The following is a 9,166-nucleotide window of genomic DNA, read 5'->3' on the forward strand; positions in this document are numbered from 1 at the left end:
TTGTTGGGTCATTAATTTGAACATGTTTTGTTGATTTTTTTTGTTGTTCTGTCATAAAGGTACGAACATTTTAAGCCAATAAGAGGAGGACGTGTTGGTCTCAGCCTCCTGGCTGCGTTCAGTTTGTCACCTGATGTCGAGATCGACTCAAAACCTTCCGCGATCGTCATGTTGCACCGCTGCTCTAGCAAAGCGCGAAGAGTTCAGAAACAATATGAAATGAGAAAAAAGGTATTCATTAACTGATTAAGTCGTGTTTTAGATTGTTCTTGAAAAACTAATCAGTCACGGCTGATTAGTGGGTGAACTCACTGCTACACAGTGAACCCATTGATTTTTTTACAGCAGACAGCCGCTCCTCTCTCTTGCAGGTACTGCGTACCGCCGCTAAATCTTTTAGGGGTATGCAGTACCCTGCCGTACCCCCTTACTTTCACCCCTGCATACACTGTACTAACATGTCGCACGCGCACACACAAAATACTAAAATTGCGCACATACACTATTAAAATATCACACACGCAAACAATTTTTTTGTCTTAGTCACAAGACTAAGATTGCACATATAAACTAATAAAATATAGACCCATTATTTTGCATGTGAAAGACTCAGTTTTGTATGTGTGAGAGGTGTCACGGAAGAGGCGGGGCATAATTTGGAGATCAGATTGCGCATGCGTTATACCACAGTGAAGTTAGCTTCAAGGTAGATATTCTAGCTCCACGGTGCAAGCCGCGTTTAGCTCAAGGTTAATCCAATTTATGAACGCTAATTTCGGCCAGCTGTTCTGTAGCGCTCCCTCAAGCGCTCTTCTGTTCACTTAGGGCTCTACTCCGGCGTTAGAGCCGGAGTAAGCGGCCTTATAGCCGGCGTAAGCGGCCTTATAGCCGCCGTTGGAGCCGGAGTAAGCGGCCTTATCGCCGGCGTTGGAGCCAGAGTAAGCGGCCTTATCGCCGGCGTTGGAGCCAGAGTAAGCGGCCTTATCGCCGGCGTTGGAGCCAGAGTAAGCGGCCTTATCGCCGGCGTTGGAGCCAGAGTAAGCGGCCTTATCGCCGGCGTTGGAGCCGGAGTAAGCGGCCTTATCGCCGGCGTTGGAGCCGGAGTAAGCGGCCTTATCGCCGGCGTTGGAGCCGGAGTAAGCGGCCTTATAGCCGGCGTTGGAGCCGGAGTAAGCGGCCTTATAGCCGGCGTTGGAGCCAGAGTAAGCGGCCTTATAGCCGGCGTTGGAGCCAGAGTAAGCGGCCTTATCGCCGGCGTTGGAGCCGGAGTAAGCGGCCTTATCGCCGGCGTTGGAGCCGGAGTAAGCGGCCTTATCGCCGGCGTTGGAGCCAGAGTAAGCGGCCTTATCACCGGCGTTGGAGCCAGAGTAAGCGGCCTTATCGCCGGCGTTGGAGCCAGAGTAAGCGGCCTTATCGCCGGCGTTGGAGCCAGAGTAAGCGGCCTTATCGCCGGCGTTGGAGCCAGAGTAAGCGGCCTTATCGCCGGCGTTGGAGCCAGAGTAAGCGGCCTTATCGCCGGCGTTGGAGCCAGAGTAAGCGGCCTTATCGCCGGCGTTGGAGCCGGAGTAAGCGGCCTTATCGCCGGCGTTGGAGCCGGAGTAAGCGGCCTTATCGCCGGCGTTGGAGCCGGAGTAAGCGGCCTTATCGCCGGCGTTGGAGCCGGAGTAAGCGGCCTTATCGCCGGCGTTGGAGCCGGAGTAAGCGGCCTTATCGCCGGCGTTGGAGCCGGAGTAAGCGGCCTTATCGCCGGCGTTGGAGCCGGAGTAAGCGGCCTTATAGCCGGCGTTGGAGCCGGAGTAAGCGGCCTTATCGCCGGCGTTGGAGCCAGAGTAAGCGGCCTTAACGCCGGCGTTGGAGCCAGAGTAAGCGGCCTTATCGCCGGCGTTGGAGCCAGAGTAAGCGGCCTTATCGCCGGCGTTGGAGCCAGAGTAAGCGGCCTTAACGCCGGCGTTGGAGCCAGAGTAAGCGGCCTTATCGCCGGCGTTGGAGCCAGAGTAAGCGGCCTTACAGCCGGCGTTGGAGCCAGAGTAAGCGGCCTTAACGCCGGCGTTGGAGCCAGAGTAAGCGGCCTTAACGCCGGCGTTGGAGCCAGAGTAAGCGGCCTTAACGCCGGCGTTGGAGCCAGAGTAAGCGGCCTTATCACCGGCGTTGGAGCCAGAGTAAGCGGCCTTACAGCCGGCGTTGGAGCCAGAGTAAGCGGCCTTATAGCCGGCGTTGGAGCCAGAGTAAGCGGCCTTATAGCCGGCGTTGGAGCCAGAGTAAGCGGCCTTATAGCCGGCGTTGGAGCCAGAGTAAGCGGCCTTAGAACCGGAATAAGCCCTAGGTGAACCTCCAAGCGCTTGAGGAGGGAACGGTAGAGAACGGCTGGCCGAAATTAGCGTTCATAAATCGGATTAACCTTGAGCTAAACGCCGCTTACACTGTGGAGCTAGAATATCTAACTTGAAGCCAACTTCACTGTGGTATAACGCATGTGCGATCTGATCTCCAAATTATGCCCCACCTCTTCCGTGACACCTCTCACACATACAAAAAATGTCCCTCACACATACAACACCGAGTCTCTCACATACAAAATAATGAATCTGTATTTTATTAGTTTATATGTACAATCTTAGTGTTGTGACCAAGACAAAAAAAATTGCTTGCGTGTGATATTTTAGTAGTGTTTGTGCGCAATTGTAGTATTTTGTGTGTGCGTGTGCGAGATGTTAGTACAGTGTATGTGTGTGACAAAGATAAAATTTGCATGCGTGTGCGACACTCCGGAGTGGCTGCACACAAAAGGGAGACGGTGAGTTCAATGACAGTGGGAAACGACGAACACCTTGAAATATTGCTTAATGGCTTACTTGTTGTTGAAAGTTTAGATCTGCGGAGGGGACTGGGTACCAGGTTGTGGAGATTGTGATGAGGGCGTTGGTTGGTTGAGGACGGACGTGGCGTTGGGGGGCGGCCAGGTAAGTCAGAGTGAGGGCACCGAGGAAAAATAAGGCAGACTTCCAGCCAGAGACTTGTTGGGGGAAAGTTCACAGAGGAGATACCAGGGAAACTCGAGCATCCGATGAGTAAAACTCACGGCGTCACGAAAAGAGTAATCCAGAGTTTAGTGGATTCGAGAGGCTTTCCCAGAGGCACTTGAAGGCGTCCTGAAAAAAGATTCACAAAGAGACTGGTCAAAAAAACACGGAGCGCATGAAACGATTCTTAAGAAATAAATTTGACTCAGGGGGCTGGTGAATCACAAAAGGCAAACACTCTGGCAGAGAAGTACTGGAAGCCCGCTGCTCATATACTGCTACTGGGTAATGATGATCTCAAACAGGTGCGTCCTGTTGGAACCTGTCAGCATGACAGGTTCCAACAGACTGTCAGCATGACAACTGTCATGCTGACAGTTGTCAGCATGACTTCCTGACAACTGTCCACCAACTGCTGGACAGTTGGTGATGCTGAAAAGGAAAACAAACTAACCTCACAACCTGGTACCCAACACCAATCAGCTTGGAACCATCACTGAGTTTGTATAACAGGAAAATATTCATCATAAGGTGCTTCGTAATACTGGCCCTTCTACTCATAGGAGGACTGCTGTTAACCCCACACCTTCTATATATGAAAGCTTTGGTCAGTCTGTCGACACACCAGAAAAATATTGATCTAGCAGTGTTTATGTCAGTGAGTCACCCTACGCACAATGAACTAAAAATAATTAAAAGTCTTTCTCCTCTTTCTACTGTTATGTAAGGTACCTGCATCACAGGGAACAACAGCCTGCAAGCTTTTAGACAGTAACACATCTACACATTCATTTGAACACACACAGCTGCTGTCTTTCAATGCATTGAACTCCAGACTAATGATGTCTAAAGGCTTCCTTTACCTCTTGATGAGCTCTCAGCCTGGCTGCTACTGCTCTGTTTTGCATTTAGTATGGGTGTAGGTAGCATCACATGGCTTTTTAGCTAAGTGTTTGAACCCTCATTTTGATGTCTGGCAGTCAATGGAGTCCAGAAACTGAATGTGATGTACTAATGCAAGCAGATGAAAAGCTGCGGCATCCACTTATGTTGCATTGACGTCATACAGGGTTTACCATGATTCTACCAAATAGTGTGATTCACGCAGGCTTTATGGTGCATCACACTGAGGCTCAGAGAGGTTCACAAAGACAGGAAAGTGTTTCAAAGCTGAAGACACAGAGAGCAGAAATTAAGGAAAACTACTGAAGGTAAACTAGATACAATGTAGAATGTTGAATTGTGCTTGTATTAAATAAGTGTAATGTTAACTCAGTTTGCTTCAAAAATGCTTTATCCCAAAGTGAAATTAACTGACATCATCCAAATGTGTTCAGAGTCATTGTGGATGACTGAACATCCACAATGACATCCACAATGTGATGCTGTGGGCTGGAAGGATCTCCTGCAGCAGTCAACCTTAAAACAGGGAACTTTGCTAATCCACCTAATTTGCTTTTGCCATCCCTATTAAATCCCTGTCTGACTGCATGGTTAGATTTGATTTATCAAACAACAAAAAGATAAATGGAAAGATGTGTGACAAATTAAGGTCACCTCTGATGTTTCCATGGTAAAGAAAAGGAACACAGCAGCCAGGCACTAGATTATTCGATGAGCAGAAGATGTGAAGACCTCCATAAAGTGAGAGCTTTTACAGCTAGGTGCTCCAGAGCAGACAGGCGTGTTAATACGACATCCAGGAAACCTTGGAGGAGCAATTGTTGTTACAAGTAAATCTGCAGAACGTCTTTAGAACAATTTCCAAACATTTTGCAGTTCATTGTTCCGCTGTGATTAAAAATATTATCCACAGCTAGAAAACAGCTCAGTTCAGTCCATTGTGAGACATAATAAAAGAGTGTTAGCTTGTCTGATTGGCTTGATATAGTTCCTCTTCTGGCACCCTCAGAATGAGAACTTATCTTTCTTTCTCTGATATTAAAGTTTGCTTGATCATCTGAAATATTTAAATGCTTCAAAAACCATAAAAAAAGATGAAAGACGGTGTGGGGGACACTGTGGAAGGCACTGTTTTCTGTTTTATTTTGATGCTGCAGTAGTTATAGCTCATGTTTTTGCAATTTTAAAGTTCCATTACTCCGTATGAGTGTGTGTGAGGCTGTGAGTTAAAAGACCCATAAATGAGCATTATGTATAGAAAAATTGTATCTATTTTCAGTCCATTTTCATTTCCATTTCACTCATCAAGTCGATGGGAACTTGTCATGTTTATTGATGCACTGAATCAAATAAATGTCAATGTCAATGTCAAATTTATTTATATAGCACTTTAAAACAGGTATAAACTGCAACAAAGTGCTGTACAAGAACGACAAAACACATGACAAAACAGAGCACAAAACAATACATCAATTAAATGCCAATAAGTAAAAATGAGTTTTAAGAAGCGATTTAAAATTATCCAGGCTGTGGGCAGATCTAATCTGGAAAGGTAAATTATTCCATAAAACAGGAGCAGTAAAAGAAAAAGCTCGATCTCCTTTCCTCTTAAATCGAGTCCGAGGAATAATCAGTAATAACTGATTATTAGATTATTAGATTAGATTTGAAGTTGTAACCCCCATAAACTACGCTGGTCTGTCGGTATGTTTAATGTGTTGTCTTATTAGTTCTTAGGATGTCCTGTAGAGGGCACTAGACCCAAATTTCTCCTGTGTCGGAAAAGAAGAAGAGTAAGGCATAAGGGAGAAGAAAGAGAAATGGCAGACTATGCAGACTAAGCACGTTTCAGTAGAAATAGAGAAGTCACTAGTCACTACTGCTGCTGTTATACGAATGAAATCTGTAATTTTGAACTGGATGATTCTGTTCCAGGATTTCTCCGGTGAGTCTGTCGTTTTATTTTCAGCTGCTTATTTATGCAGAATGGCTACCTAGCCGGAGCTAATGTTGCTCAGTTTTTCTGAACAAGAAAAAAAAACCAACCGGAGTATATTGTGTCACTCTGTAAGTAGCATAGTTCTGTGAAATGAGACTGTTTTATGGTGAAGTGATGTTATTAAGTAAGTTCTTTATTACTGAGTTTTTTTTTTTGTTTATTTGAAACGCTAATTTGTTTTTTAATGAGAAGTAATTGAAAGAATCTCGCTGATTTCCATATACCTGCATGATCGGTTAACACTTTGCATGCAGGTTGGTTTTTTTAATGGCCGACATCTGAACGAGCCCGTGGAGTTCCAGAAGCAGGAGGGCCCCGCCGCCATCTTTGTGACTCGGACTGAAGCCTGGAAAGAGGAGGGACCCTGCGGCTGGAGCTGGATATTTTGCTTGGACAACAGATAAGCTTTTTGAACAAAAAGGGGGGCCCTCAATACCTCGAATTAGTTTTTTAATTTCACAAACTATTTGTTCAGGAACATTTTTTCCCAAAAAATTTACTATCTATGTGCACATTGACTGAATTGACTGACTGAACTGTATATTGACTGACTAACTGGGAAATGTAATTTTTTTCTCTTGGAAAAGAAGCGGTTGTTGAAAACCTACCCTTATTTTTTTGAATATTTTGTTTTTTCTAAGGGTGGACAATTTAAGTTTTATTAATCTTCATGAAGGTAATTGGTGTTATCTGAACTATTATTCTTTTGTGGGGAAAGAAAAATAAACTGGAGTTGTTGAATTTATTTACTTATCATCCTCCTGTGTGATCCTAGAACAAAAGTAACTTTACCGCTGAGTTTATTGCTAATTAAAGTAAGTAGTGGTTACATGAAGTCGCTGAATCTGTGATCTATCCATTCCTCTATATAAAGAGTTGCAATAATCCAGAGAAGTTGTAATGAAGGCATGGATAAGTCCTTCAAAGTCCTTATAAATAGAAGTAAGATTTAACTTTTGCTAAAAGCCGAAGGCGGTAGAAACTCAATTTAATGACAGAACTAACTTGTTTATCTAACTTTAAAGAGCTGTCAAAAGTGAAACCAAGATTCCTAGCAGAGGTCTGACAAGACCGAGCCAAGAAACCAAGAATCTGATCTGGGTTTGCAGTCTGAAGTTTTTGACCAAATAATAGAACTTGAGTTGGTCAGGAATCCTTTTGCAGCCTTCAATGCGACGTGGCATGAAGGCAATCAGCCTGTGGCTCTGCTGAGGTGTGTTCGTTACTACCCAATAGTAAGTCCCGCCTACTCCTCACAACTCTTTGGACTCACTACTGCCCAGTTCTCTGTCCAACAGGTCCGGAAAATCCCCAAAACGTGGGTCTTACCCTAGAGATAGTTTGTGGAGAATTATCTGTTTAAACTGGGGTCGGAGAGGACTCGTCCAGCTCTGACTACCTTCGATCCAGAAGTTGTGACCCTTTACAGTTGAGGAACAATCAGCTGAGTAGCCCTCACAGCTGCATAACCCCTACAACCACTCCTGTTAACGGTAGATCCTCTCCTAAAATAACGGCACTTGTTAACGGCTAGATTAAGTTCAGTGACTTAGATTTAAGTCCCAGGGTCATTATTTTAACACTCACCAGAGGAAAACACAAAGCCACCCTGTCTCTAGAATCATGTATGTTAACTTTACCATATTTAGGAGAACCAACAATGATTAAGACTGACACAATTAAACTCACTGTTAACAATTCTCATTGGAATTTTAGAATATAATTTTATTAAGCAAGCTTTATCAGGGGCATATGACAAGCAGGTTAATTTCCCAAAGGTTATGAAATAGGTAAAAATATAATAAAATCAAATTAAAATCAATCACATCCTATCCTTATTCTTATCCCTAACCTGTGTCACTAAGTTCACTGAGCGAGGCTTTGGGGGAAGCAGGTCAATTCATACCCAATGGTTCTTGCTCTCGGCAGCTGTAATCTTTAGATGTCCTTGGTCAGAGTCTTTGTCCAGCCGGAGCAAAGTCCTCTTTCCGAAGAGAAGCGGAGCAAAACTGTACGTTGTCCTTCTAAGGTGCAGGATCTTTGTCATTAAATGACCTCCATCCCTTCTCCAAGTCGGCTGCGACAGAGTTGAGAGCGTTGGGTAGAGGCAGAGGAGTTGGTCGGATCTGGAACCAGGGTCGGTGGCGGGTGGAACTCGTCCCTTCTTGGCGGCGCGAAGTCTTTGAGCTTCCCTTGGTCCCGGGGTGTAGTCCTCTGCTGGTCTTTAGCCTGCTTCCTCTTGTTGGCTCCTCTTCTGCGCCGCGGACGAAGAACCCCTTTCTTCCCCTGTACTCCAGTTTTTAAGCCCTCTCAACTCAGGGCGGTCTACGGGGCAGGGCTGCGTCACTTTAGAACCTTCCCACTGCGTCTCACTGTCTGTGGAAAGTCCCAACCTTCCCCAACTCTCTTATGACTCATTCATACCTTGTCACAACATTTCCGGTACTTTCCTTGTTTTCCATTGACCATCTGTTTCTGATTCTGCCGCGCCCTCGTCCCCGCTCAGTAATGACTCATTCCTCACTGTTTCTCCTTCTAAGTCTTTCTTGTCTTACAAAACATAATCAATGTTTTACTTTGTCGACATATTACTTCAGTATGTTTCTTCCTCACTCATTATCTTTAATCTTTAATAATCAATGATTATTATACAACAATCAAGTTGTTCAAACCTCAATTTCCATAATGTATTATAACATTCAGCTGATTAAAAGTACAGAACATATATTTTTGATTATACATTACAGTCATTCCCTCATTGGCACGTGTATTATTATTTTAAACCTGTTACAAACCATAATCATCATTAAATCATTATACAAGGTTTACTGTTATTTCTCAGGCCTTTATTCCGTTTTCTGCGTGTACCTGGACAGATCTCACAGGTTTCCCGACAGGTGTTATGGAGGCCCAGGATGCTTCGATAGCGGCCATAAGCTCATCCAGAGTGTTTGGTCTTGCGTCTCTCAACTTTCTCTTCACAATATCCCACAGATTCTCGATGGCAGTGTTTCTCAACCTTTTTTGGCCCAGCGCCCCCCTAGCCTTTATCCAGGTCCCTCACCGCCCCCACCAAAGAATTTGTAGGCTACTTTGCACTGACTGTTATTTTATTATTAATATTACTATCACTATTGTAGATGTTTTTATTTTTATGCTTGTTTCTGTATTTATCATCAAAAATAATTTCCCAGAGAACAAAAAAGTAATGGGAATAGAAATTATTTTCACAGGCGTCTACAAA

Source organism: Poecilia reticulata, chromosome 20 (genome assembly GCF_904066995.2).
Source record: "Poecilia reticulata chromosome 20, P_reticulata-male-v2, whole genome shotgun sequence".
NCBI lineage: Eukaryota > Metazoa > Chordata > Actinopteri > Cyprinodontiformes > Poeciliidae > Poecilia > Poecilia reticulata.